This window comes from Halichoerus grypus, chromosome 4 (genome assembly GCF_964656455.1).
Source record: "Halichoerus grypus chromosome 4, mHalGry1.hap1.1, whole genome shotgun sequence".
Classification (NCBI taxonomy): domain Eukaryota; kingdom Metazoa; phylum Chordata; class Mammalia; order Carnivora; family Phocidae; genus Halichoerus; species Halichoerus grypus.
Window position 1 is genome coordinate 124,562,688 of NC_135715.1, and position 13,264 is coordinate 124,575,951.

A 13,264-nucleotide genomic window follows, 5' to 3' on the forward strand; every position below is an offset into this window, starting at 1 on the left:
TGTACACATGCATGCACTTGCGCACTACTCCGCTGTGCTGAAAGAAATAGGGCTAATATGGACAGAATTGTGAAGAAGTTGCTTAGTTTTTGGAGACCTCCTTCTTAGTTGAAAAAGTAATAATAGTATACACTAGTACTATTTAGTGCACATGTATTACATATTATGTAAAGATAAGCACCTCTAGTCATATAACTATATGCACATGTATATATTATTTCAACCTCACAGTACCCTAGAAGCTAAATAAGTTTTCTTACCCCGATTTTCCAGAGGAGGAAAAGAAGCACAGAGAGGGAACTTACCTGACAAACGTATGCATCCAGTATGAGACACAGGATCTGAACTCTAATTCCAAAGCGCAGGAGTCGATGCAGATTTCATCAATGCCTGGCTACAGAAGCCGAAGCAAGTTACTTAACTTCCCTGAGCTTCCACCTCCTTATGCTGTCCACATTGCGGGGTTATGATGAAGATCAGAAACAATGCATGAAAAGCCTTACCATAGTGCCTGCCGTTGTCAGTGTGGAACTAAAGCTAGCAATCACCGTGATGGTCACTGTTACCCTCTTGGTTAACTTCCTCTTCACATGGGCTTGCCTGTCCCATTCACCTGACCTTTCCCTCACTTCCAGTATTTACAGCCCCTAGAAGTCAGGTCTCCAAGCACAACACAAATACCAGGGTTTCTTCTTTGAAGATACCGCCCCACATCCTAGAGCAGTTCTTCCTGAGATTTAAACCTGTGCAGGAATTCCCTGAGGGTCTTGTTACAATGCAAGTCCTGACTCAGTGGGTCTGGACTTGGAGCCCAAGCCTCTGCACGTCTAACAAGCTCCCAGGCCGGTGCTCCTGCTCTTGGTCCCAGCTCCGCACTTGGCAAAGGCCCCATCTTTCTATCACTTGCCCTCTCTGCCCTCTTACGTCCTCCAACCTAGTCTCATCCACTCAAAGACTTGTTTTTGGCTACTGTGGTAATAGAAAAACTATGGATATTCATGATTTTCTCAGGTAACAGATTTGCATTTTAATCATCTCCTTCAGTTCATCCTTTCCCTCTCTTTGCCACCTCCACGCATAGGAGGAAGAATCACTGATAATTTTACACAGCTGTGAAGAAGGACTAATGTTTGGTTTTTTAAAAAAGATGTTATTTATTTATTTGAGAGAGAGAGAGTAAAAGCAGTGGGGAGAGGGCGAAGCAGGCTCCCCGCTGAGCAGGGAGTCGGGTGTGGGGCTGGTTCCCAGGACCCTGGGATCATGACCTGAGCCGAAGGCAGATGCTTAACCGACTGAGCCCCCCAGACGCCCTGAGAGACTAATGTTTGTAGGTAAGAAGGGATAAGGGGTAAGGTTAAAGAGTGAAGAGGAAGTTCTTTGGTCCTGTCAAGTCACTTGTCCTAATGGCCATTTACTTGTATGGGTCTAGTTATTGAGTAAATAAAATAACTCACTGTAATTTCAAAATTCCTAAAACAGGCGAATGAATGTTCTTCTCTTACGAACCTATCTTTCATATTAAAAGTGGGTTATGGATGCCAGCACAGTACTCTTGTAGAAAATGTTGATTAACTTTTTGTGCAATTGAGCTATTAATAGGCAGTACTGTGGCTCTGGAAAATCTAACAAATAGTGACAGAGCCCAGTGAAATGATGCGGTGATTATCTTATCCTTTCTGCCCAAGACTAACCAGGGCCCTCCTACAGCAGCCCTCAGGCAAACTCTGCCCTTGGGGAGAGACTCAATGAATTGACATAATCAATCCTTCCTTATCCAGGTTTATAAATAAATAATTCTTAGAAAACAATCCATTTTGAATATATATATATATGCCTTCTCCAAGTGTTATTCATGCTATACCCATTTCTTTCAGATTAGGACATTGATTCATAGAGTTTTTATATCTGAAGAAATTAATTGATATCTAAGGAGAAAAAAGTCAACCATTCAGAAATACCCAGTTTTATTGATCATTACTTAGAAATATACTTTGCAACTGCCAGTGTGTTTTGCATTTATCATCATCATCATCTGGAATGTGGTAATGCCCCCCTCATTTATTACCTAAGTGTGCAAACACAGCAATGCCTGCCGGTAAGGGATATGTAAGTACAAAGGAGCATACTTCAAATGTTTACGTTGAGAAGGAGCTGCCGTTAAAAGCAGTTAACTTTCTGCTTGTGGCTGTCCACCCAATTGCATCCCCTAGCTGCTCCTGCTGCCTGCCCAGTCTCCACTTCTATCTTGCTGTCAGACTTTGACAGGCAAGAATCAAAGACAAGGAGATGACCAATATTACTTTTTCCCTTTACAGCTAGGGTTTGAGCACGTACCCAAGTCAGGCAGCAGTCATTCAACAGGAGGCTTCTGGCAAAGGACTTCCTCCGAGATAAAAAGAGATGCATGGAAAGTCTGTCTCTCTTCTAAATTTTGGAGTGATTATGTGAAGATAGAATACGCTGGAACTGAGACAGCCATTTTGTAATCACTAGAGAAAAAGAATTAGGACAAAAGTAAAACTCTGAGGAAGGAGAACAGAAAGTTGAAAAGAACCTGGGTGCTCAGTGACATTATGGAGTTCTGCCTTCAGTTGTGGAACTGCCCCTGCTTCCAGACAGTTTGTTCTGTGAAATGATAGGTGCTCTTTTGTTTCAGCCACTATTAGTGTTCCTTGCAGCCCAGAGCACCCTGACTGGTGTTCCGGTTTTCTAGAAAAGAGCCCCTGGGGTTGTGACTGAATACTTCCAAGGCAGAGTAAGCTGTGCTGTTTGAGCTCTTCCTGAAGTGGCAGACAGCAGAGGTGTGGTCAGCTGCACTTGGAAACAGGTCTATCTGGTGGGAGAATTGGCTCTCCCATCCCTGATTGAACAATCTGACTCTGCTAACTTCCTGTGCCAAATTCCTGGTGTCATTTGTAATAAAGTCTCAGGTTTGGGGCCAGCGGTGATTTTTTAGAGCTTTTAGTTTCATGGATAGGTAGACGTTTGGGGAAGTTTATTTCTCTGAATATAACCTATACAAATTATAGTCTCTTCAGTCATACAAGTGGAATAGAATTTAAAAGCAAACTATTAACAGGCAGGGGCCAATCATGTCCTTTGCAAATGATGTCACATATAAAGGTCTTTTCCTTTATATAAACTGTTTTCACTGTTACAAGAATTATCTAAAATTGAGCTCATATCCTCAGACTACACAGTGATGAAAGGGGATTTGTGTTTATGAACAAGGTAGTAACTATGAAGTGATGCAATTCTATTTTTGGAACCTTACAGGAGCCATTTGTAAATGGAGGGTAGAGGGTATGTTGATCTTGCCTGTCCACTTCTCTTTCGATTTTTATTATAGCAAAAATTCCTTTTTGATTTAGATGAATCCCCTTTTGTACAGATAACTTTTGACTTTCTATAATCACACATTATTGCAGTTATTGTTTGTGTGTAGGACATTCAACATTCAAACAAAAGTGAAGATTTTGGAATTATTAATTTCTTACCATTTTGGACTTCCAGCCCCGAGATTTTAAATGCTTACATTATGAAAATAGTAGTTAACCTCTTTCATTTCCTTCATGTTATCATGATACTTTTCTAAATCTATTTTTATGTGTCAGTGAAGTTTGCAAGCAAAATGTATTTCATTCCACAAACTACAAAAGAAAAGAAAATAAATTCAGCATAAGGAAATCACACTGATCGGTACTCATTAAATTTAGAAAGTATAAGAGCTAAGTCATCAAACAAACAAAAACAAACAAAAAAACAAGGTAGTGTCACAGAGGTCATTGGATGACAAGAGCCACAAAGATGCTATCACATCAGCTGTGGCTCCTTGGCTTTATGTTCATTCTTCCAAATACTGAGGGAGAAAAAAAAGATGCTAAGGGATGGGAGGGCAGAGGAAGATGAGGGCTGGGAAGCCTGTGGTTTCTGCTCTACCTAATTGTACTTCTCTCTACCTCCCATCCATCATCTCCATTGTCAATAACACTTTTGTGTTATAGAAAGGTTTGTATTATTTTTATAGTGTGAAATAAGTAAATAGTTAATTGAACCCTACAGTAGTCCTTCAAATATAAAATACAAATAACGATCTTGATTCTTCCAGCAATAGGGAGCCATTGAAAGAATTTTTTTTCAGGAGAATAGCATGTTCAAAGTTGTGCATTAGGGAGATTAAGAAGGCAACAGTGTGTAGGGTAGATTGAAAGGAATGGAGGAGTCTATTTGGGGAAGCTGGTTAGAGAACACTACATTGGTTTAGATAAACTTGAGAGGTTTTGGTGGGTTGAATTAGGGTGATGTCCAAGAGAAAGGAGAGGAGATAGGTGCAGAAGTTCAGTATATCTTAGGTCTTACATTCCATTCTATCTCATCTAAATTTGATACTCGAGTCCAGCTCTGCTTGAATATCCAGGGCCACTTCCAGTTAGATGTCAGAGATGCTTATCCAACCCCAACCACATGGTCTGATGGCTACACCCATAGCCACTCTTGCTGTCAGTTACAGTGTTCTAGGCACCCATCTTCAGGACCTTTGCTATGCTCTCAGTCTGAAGTTCCCTCTCCACATTGCCAGGGTTTACTTGTACTTCAGGAACCTGCTTGAGCACCATTTCCTCTGTGTAGCCCTTGCAAAACACTTCCAGGTGGTATGGCTGACCAACCCCTTCTTCGGATTCTTCTGAACTTTATTTGAATCTGGATTTGGAACTTATCATACTGAATTGCACTTACATTTAAACTCTTTTCCAATGTCCACTGTGGTGGTCCATAGTAGGTAGTTGGTAAATATTTACTGAACGGTTAAATTCTAATAATCCAAGATTCCTTATTCTTATTCAACTTTATTCTTCGGCCCTATCCTCCTTCCTTCATAACACAGCTCTTACAACTGAATTCCTGCCTTAGCCCCTGTTTCTGAGTTTCTCTTGTGCTAATGGTTTAGCAACATAGTCCATATTTAAGGGCTATTCGTCTGTGTTGTCTTATTGCCCCCTTGCCCTGCCATCGAGACCTGCCTGAAATCTGCCGGTGTCAGCTCTGCCACTTGTTGATAGACCAACTAAAAAATTGTGTGATCAACCATGTGACAACTTCCAAGTGTCACCTGATTTAGACACCTGATGACTCAACTCCTAGTTGCTGAGCCACCCCCTCCCCCACATACCTTTGTAGACTACCTGATTTATAGGTGGAGAACTCTGCACACTTGATCTCACCAGGCTGAACACCTGCCACTAGCAACTAACACCTCCCCTAACATGTGTTCCTCTCCCCAACCACCCACCAGTGGTCATGAGTGAGGCCTAATCTGATCTTCCTGACTCTCTAGTATATAACTGGTGCTACTCAGCAGAATCTCAAGATATGACACAAATCCATTGCATTTGAAAACTGCTTGGATTTGGAGGAGAGACAGACAAATGTGGGGCAGGAGTCAAAAGCTAACTGAAGCTAACGGGGTGATTAGGAATGCGGAGGAGGCATGAGGGAAAGAAAGCACATAAGAGGGAACAATTTTAGGAAGGGAGGTGATGAGTTTAGCTTTTAAGAGGAGATGACGAGTCTAATTTGGATATACCCAGGGGTAATCTTACAATATTTCATGAGGTCTGACATGGCATCAGCCAGTCAGCATAGATGCTGGTGTTAGCCATTGGGTACCTACCAGCCTAGGATAGGTTATGTGGGGTGGAGTGAGCAGGTGAACAACTTACTGGAGATTAGAGGAGTTGTAGACTTGGGCCAGCAGGTTTATCCAGATAAACTTCCCATCTGAACTTCAACCTTATTTTCCCTTCCTCTTCCTCTAAAGGTTGGACTGTGCCTATATACCAGTGGGTGGTAGTCAGCCTTTTTTCATCTTCGTATCAACCCTTAGGTGGTTTGTCTTAAAATTACCCCCAGGCTCCTAGTTAAAGAAATCCATTGCACTCACCCTCATGTCATTTTTCATGACTTTCTAACAGCAGAGTCAACCCTCCCCTTCAGCATGTAAAGACCTCTTTTATTCTTACAAACAAGAGAGGGCTGACTGCTATGGATTTATGCAAATTTAGTTTTTAACCTGCCAGCCAAAGAATAAGGCATAGAGATTAATTCTTAAGATGTTTTTCAGCTTTTGAATTTTGTGTTTCAGGGAGGATGTTTTTGATTTTTCCTTTTGGCAGGTTTGATGTAGACATAAAGATGGGAGGTTAATTGTTAGTTCTGGGTATTCAAAAAAGGTGAGGATTTTTACCACCCTGCCCAGAAAGGACAAACCTATTGCCTAAGGATTTAACCCTGGATTAGCAGCTTCTGATTCAAATTGAAAATACAATACATGTCAAATAACCAAATTGGCTACATTGGGGTTCACTCAGAGAGAGCAGAGCGTTAGCATAGCTAATGAGAACATCTCTAACAAGGGAGGGAAGAATGCTGGATTCTAGTCTAACTTCTGCTGGTGTCCTACTAGGAATTCCAGGGCATGAGATTTTGATTTTTCCAAATTCTTTCAAAGAGAAATGTGTATTTGTTTCCCCTTTTACCTGACAGGTATGTAGGAGGTTTAGGTAGAGGGAAGGCACTAGCTTGTGTGTCTCCTGGCACCTTAGGCTGATTACAAGCTTTAGCCCTTTTATTTCAGCCAGTTTAATGGGTATAAGGGGCATTGATAGCAGGACTGTTTGTCATGCAAGTCACTCGCTGGCCTATTCAGTGGAGACAGACCGCCACTTGGGTCTTGACTCTGTTATGAGCTTTGCCAAGTGATGACATGAACACCCACTCAAATGTCTGCGAAATGTCTGCCTCTTGAGTGTTCCATTTGATCCACTCCCCACCCCAGCCAGACACTGTTTCCTCACTGACCTTGCTCCAGTCCCAGGAGTGAGCTTCTTGGCTTTGATCCTGTGCCGGCAGAATCAGCTACCTCCTCTGAATGTTCAAAAGGCCCGTTTTGGCAAGCATTTCTCTCCCAGATGAGTCGCAGGGCCTTGGAGGCACATCACTTCTTAGTGAGTTTCTTAAGAATGCGCTTTACCTGGCTTTAGGCCCAGGGTTATCTGGAAGGAATGATACGTTGGCTGACTACTACATTCACAGAGATAAGTTTAATGGATTTCTCAGTATTTTCAGGTGTATTCTTTATAGTTAAGATTGACTTCATGACAAAAAACCTCTCTGTATCCTCTGCCTTTAAGCACGCCTAGGTGCTTCCCTACCTCGGAATATTGAGCTTGACTTAATGTCCTTGCCTCTGAACTGCTGCATCCACACAACCACCTTTCCCTGACGAATTCCGGAATAGGTAGTATAGATTTATTAATTGTGTTAATTTCTTCATCACCTATTCTCATATGAATCCTTGGCAATCTGGTTTCCATTCCCAGTGAACAACTGACATGATTTTTTTTTCTGTGCTTTTCTACCAGCCCTTTATCACTGTCTCGGTTATAACCCCATTAAATCTCTCAGCGGCCTTTGGCTCTGTTGATTATCTTCTTTCCTTAAGAATGTGTTCAAGTCTCTGACTTGAACACAGGATCCTTTCCTCACCTCTTCAACTCTTCCTTTACTCCTTTGCTGGCTCCCTTTTCTCCTTTTAGTCATTGACTCAAGGCTTTGTTCTTATCCCTGTGCCCATCCATTTTCAAAATTAGTACTTTTATCAAAATGGTAGTGACTCCCTCTTAATGTTTTAAACTCTAATTTCTCACGTAAAATCTGTTCCATACTTCTATCTACCTACTAGTCATTTCCATTTGGATATCCAATCTGCCTTCCCAAATTCTCCATTCTAGGAAACAGACTGATTGTTTTACATCTTGGATCTAATTACCTATTGGTTGTGGGACTCTGGGCAAGTTACTTTATATTGTCTCAGTTTCCTCAGCTGGAGTATGGGGTGATGACAGTGATAATAAAGTCCGTGGATTTAATGAGTAAAATATGGAAAAGGCTTAGCACAGCAACCAGGTACCATAGTAAATGCTTTAAAAAAAGTTAGTTATATTACTAGTCATTATCTACAATACTGTCTTCTCCTTAGTTTTTACATTTAGTAATTCACCAAATTCTCTTCTGCCTTAGTAATCTATTTTCTATCTGTTTCATTTCTACTATCCATTGAATGAATGTTTTCATAAATAGAATTTAAGAACCTCTTTGCTGTGTATTTATTGCTTATTAGGCTGCTTTCCAGTTCAAAAATGTTTACCGCTCTCAATGAATACCATTCAAATTCTTTAACTACATATCCAAATTTCAGCATCCTGTTCCTGCTTTGGTGATGAATTTCGTCTCCCACTACTTGATGTATAAACCCACCCAGACAAGGCAGTCAGCTTCCGTGTCCCTGAATATGCCATGCCATTTCTGCTACCGGAGCATGTCCTTTAGATGGTAATACCTGCCTTGGGGTGGGGGACAGGTGATATGAGCCACATGTATTTGCCATCTTTCATAACTTCTTAACGAATACATCTTACATCAAATGATTTTGAAGGTAGGAGAAAATCCTTTTGAAAGTCTTGGCACCAGGATACAATGTTCAAGGGGGCATAAAAATTATGAAAGAGAGGATAACTTTGTTTATATTATTGATTCTCTAAGTTAGACTATAATAAAAAGTATTGGTTAATTGAGCACTTTACAGTTTGCCAGGCATTGTACAGTGAATAATATCAGCTCTGTTTTCCTCTAGTTGCACCTAAATTCTCTTTCCAATATCAAGACAAAGGACAGCACAGCACATTTTGACCTCTAGATCCTTCTTGTAAAGAGAAAATTAGGTTCGGGGCGCCTGGGTGGCTCAGTCGTTAAGTGTCTGCCTTCGGCTCAGGTCATGATCCCAGGGTCCTGGGATCGAGCCCCACATCGGGATCCCTGCTCGGCGGGAAGCCTGCTTCTCCCTCTCTCACTCCCCCTGCTTGTGTTCCCTCTCTCGCTGTGCCTCTCTCTGTCAAATAAATAAATAAAATCTTAAAAAAAAAAAAAAAAAAGAGAAAATTAGGTTCAAGATTATATCCCACAGGATCCACTGCCAAACCCACCGAATTAGCATATGAGTGGTCATTATTAAACAGTATATAATTATCGAGTTCCTAATATATTCAAGGCACTGTTTAGTGCTGTGAGGAAACCTCAAAGGAGAATGAAACACGTCACTTCACTGTACATCTTCTTGACTTGGCAGTATTTTCAGCACTTGAGTGTTATTTGTTCAAATATTAGTTTTAAATGGAAAAAATATATCTACAAAGTTAAAAATGTCAAATACCATTACAAGACTTATGATTAAAAAATAATAGTCTTCTGTTCCACCCTTCCCTGAGTTTCATTACCCAGAGGTAACCACATTCAGGTCTTACAGCTTTTTGTTGAGCTACTTAATTCAATATATATAAAGAGTATTGCTTGATTTTTTTACTTCTTGCAAGTTGAGAATTTAGCTCTCTTATTATCCCCAACCTCTGCTAATTCTCACCTTCTTCTTTTTAAGATGATTATAATTTTTGACAAACTAAGTATTCAGGGTTTTTATTACTACATTTATATAAACATTTCCCACCATTCACTAAATAGTGTATTACGATCACACTTCCTTTCTCATACAACTTTTTTATTACAGTTAATAATTGCCTCATTTTGTCATTTAAAAAATTGTTGTTGTACCTCTAATTAAAAAAAAAAACCCATAAAATCCTTCCCAATATGGTCAAGCACATTAAATAATCTGTCAGTTTCATCCCTGACCACATCACTCCCAGGAGCTCTCTCTTGGAATCCTCAATTTCATGTTCCTCTCTGGACTGGCTGTTCTTAGTTTCCTGAACAGTTATCATAATGGGAAATCTCCTGATCTTTCTCTTGGGTTGGATCTCATGCTTTCCTCTTTCTTGTTTTATCCTTTTTTTGAGGCCATTCTTCACTAGCTTCCTGGGGAAGGGTTTATGAGAATACGTTTTTGACATGTCTTTTTCTAGCTTCAAACTTGAGTGATAGCATGGTTGGGTATAGAACTTTAATTTGGAAATCATTGTTCACAGAATTTTGAAAACATGTTCCATTGTCTTCCGTCTTTCAGTGTTGCTGCTGAGAAGTCCATCATTATGCTCACATCATTCCTCTATTGTTATCACTTCTTGTCCTTTTTTCAACTTTGTGATTTTTTAACCTTTTAAAACATATTTAATTTAAGTTTGTGTGATGCTTGGAGATAATTTGATGGGTTCAATCTTCTGTCCTTACTTGGGAGTGTCCAGTGTCATATTAGTTCTGAAACACTAAATATATCATGTGTAGAGTTTATTTTTGAGTTAATCACAGAGAAGTGTCCTGATATGACCATGCACTCATTATTCAGTGACTATCAATCCCATATGTTCGAAATTAATTGCCCCTTCTCAATGCATCTTATTCTTTTTTTTCATTACTTGTAGCTTAGAATAGAATAGAATAATACCATTTATATCATTTTAAGAATGTGTCTGTTTCTACTGATGCTTATAAACACATTTATTGGGATATAACTTAAATTCTATAAAATTTACCTATTTAAGTGTACAATTCACTTTTTTTAGTATAATCACAGAGTTGTATAACCATCACTACAATGTACATTATCACCCCCCCAAAAAACCCTCTATCCATTAGCAGAAAGTCCCCATTTTCCATTCCCTTCTGTCCCTGCAATCACTAATCTACTTGTATAGGTTTGTCTATTTTGGACTATTTCATATAAATGGAATCAAATGATACAATTTGTCATCCTTTATGATTAGTTTCTCTCACTTAATGTGTTTTCAATGTTTATCCACATTGAAGTAGGTATCAGTACCTCATTCCTTCTATTGTCAAATTCTACTAAACATCGAGTTTCCTGAAACAATAAGGTTTCATCTTTATATACCCAACACCTAGCATAGTATCTGGGAGCTATTAATATCTAACATATTTATTAAATAGATAGATGGCTAATGCGAAGTCCATTTTCAAATCTGCCCTCATAGTTCTACTTTCTTTTTTTTTTTTAAAGATTTTATTTCTTTATTTGAGAGAGAGAGAATGAGAGAGAAAGCACATGAGAGGGGGGAGGGTCAGAGGGAGAAGCAGACTCCCCGCCGAGCAGGGAGCCTGATGCGGGACATGATCCGGGGACTCCAGGATCACGACCTGAGCCTAAGGCAGTCGCTTAACCAACTGAGCCACCCAGGCGCCCCATAGTTCTACTTCCAAAAATTTTATCTGACCATGGTCCTCCCCTTCCTTAAGGTTTTTTATTTCAAAAAAGTTTGAAGAAGATTTATATAAAAGTTAAGGTATTCTAAATAGAGATTATTCTTAAATTCTCTTCACAGTGGGAATAGTATACTAGCCACAACTATCTCCTTTCTATCAGACCTTCATTAGTGTTTTTTGGTCTGTAACTCAGGCATTTAATCAAGTTCATAGTCATGACCAAAACAAGATTGAGGCAAAGAGTTTTTTGCTTGGTTCTAGAGTCTCTTTACTTTGCTGAAGGGGATGGCCTTGGTCATCAAACTGATGTAATAATTGGGTTCTTGTGGAAATCTGCTCTGATTTAGCACCATAATTTTTTTCCCTGACAGCACTATTTTCTCTTTTAATCTGTTTCATTTCTTTAAGCCAAATAGAATTGGGTCAAGGCTGAGGCACTAGCTTTTCTTCTGTGTTCTGTCAAGAACAGGTCAAATCGTGTGGGTTCCTCTCCTAGCTCCTTGTCCAGTCAACACTGGGAGGCAAAGAATTTGCTAAGACTTCTAAACTATACTTTCAGGATTCCCCCAAAACACTGCACTCTCAAAAGAAAATACACATACACAATGATTTAGGAAGCCTTCTCGCCCCAATATCTAAGGATAATTTAAGAAGACTTCAGCTTGAAAGAAGAGGGATGAATAAATGACATTTCAAACTTACCTTTCTGTGATTCTAAAGTATTTTAAATCCTAACATAATGAGGGGCGCTTGGGTGGCTCAGTCAGTTAAGTGTCTGCCTTCAGCTCAGGTCATGATCCCAGGGTCCTGGGATGGAGCCCCGCTTCAGGCTCCTTGCTCTGCGGGAAGCCTGCTTCTCCCTCTGCCTGCCTGCCTTGTACTTTCTCTGTCATATAAATAAATAAAATCTTAAAAAACAAATCCTAACATAATGATAGTAAAACACATGCAAGGTAGTGGTAGGATGGGTATGATTGAGCAGATACCAAAAATTAAACTCACATCTATTTGTGGGCTATAGTCTCCATCTATGTTTATGACTTCAAAAACAAGGTTTAATTTTTTAAACTAGTTTAATGGCCTTGAATTGTTTTTGAACAGCTGGAAATCTTTTACAGTAACATCAAAGGTGATTACTCCCATGGCAAGAGATCAGGGGGTTTGTGTCTCTTGGATTGATGTTAACTCAAACATTTTTTTTCTGAACACACACACACAGTATTTTTTTTAAATAAGTCTTTTATTCTGAATTCAGGGGCTATGAAAAAGCTTTAAATGCCCTCTGTAGGGGAGCTCAAACCCAACAATGCAAACATCTGACTTTATTCTTATGTTTCTTCCTCAAAAAGATGAGAAGGACACAGGGGAAAGTTTGCCTATTTTTATCCATGAAACAAGGTCACTAAATATGTTATGTCAGTTAAATCAAATTCCTATCTTTTAAAAATGTTTCCATATAATATATTGGGCCTTCTTTTTGCTACAATTCAAGAGTGACATGGGTTCTGTAACTATTATTTTCCTAGATGGTTATTAGAGTCTGAATTTTTGGTTGACATTTCTGAAATAAATATAGCTACTGGAGCACTAGCATTCTGATTTAAAAATCTGACTACATTAGAAGAAAATTAACCTTTTCAAAAAGCCACTGTTCTAAGGAATGATTTTAATCAAATGAGCTTTAAATGTTGTACCTGCATTTAGAATTTTTAGAGGGATTGCAACTCCCCAGGGATCTACTTTTTGAAGGAGAAAAAAAAATTAAATAAATACGGGAAAAGTAACTATAAAAATTATAGAGAAGTTCCTAAATGAAACCAATTTTTTAAACTGAAATGCTTTTTAAAGTAACATCAGGTTCAGAAATGAAAGTAGAAACTATTATAAGTAGTTTTGATATCGTCAAAGAAAAATATCAGGTTATATTAATATCCAGTAAATAGTATGTTTTCTTTTGAATACTCAATGATATGTTTATTTATTCATTCATTTCATATTTGATAGGTACTTATACTGTACAAAACACTGAGGGTGG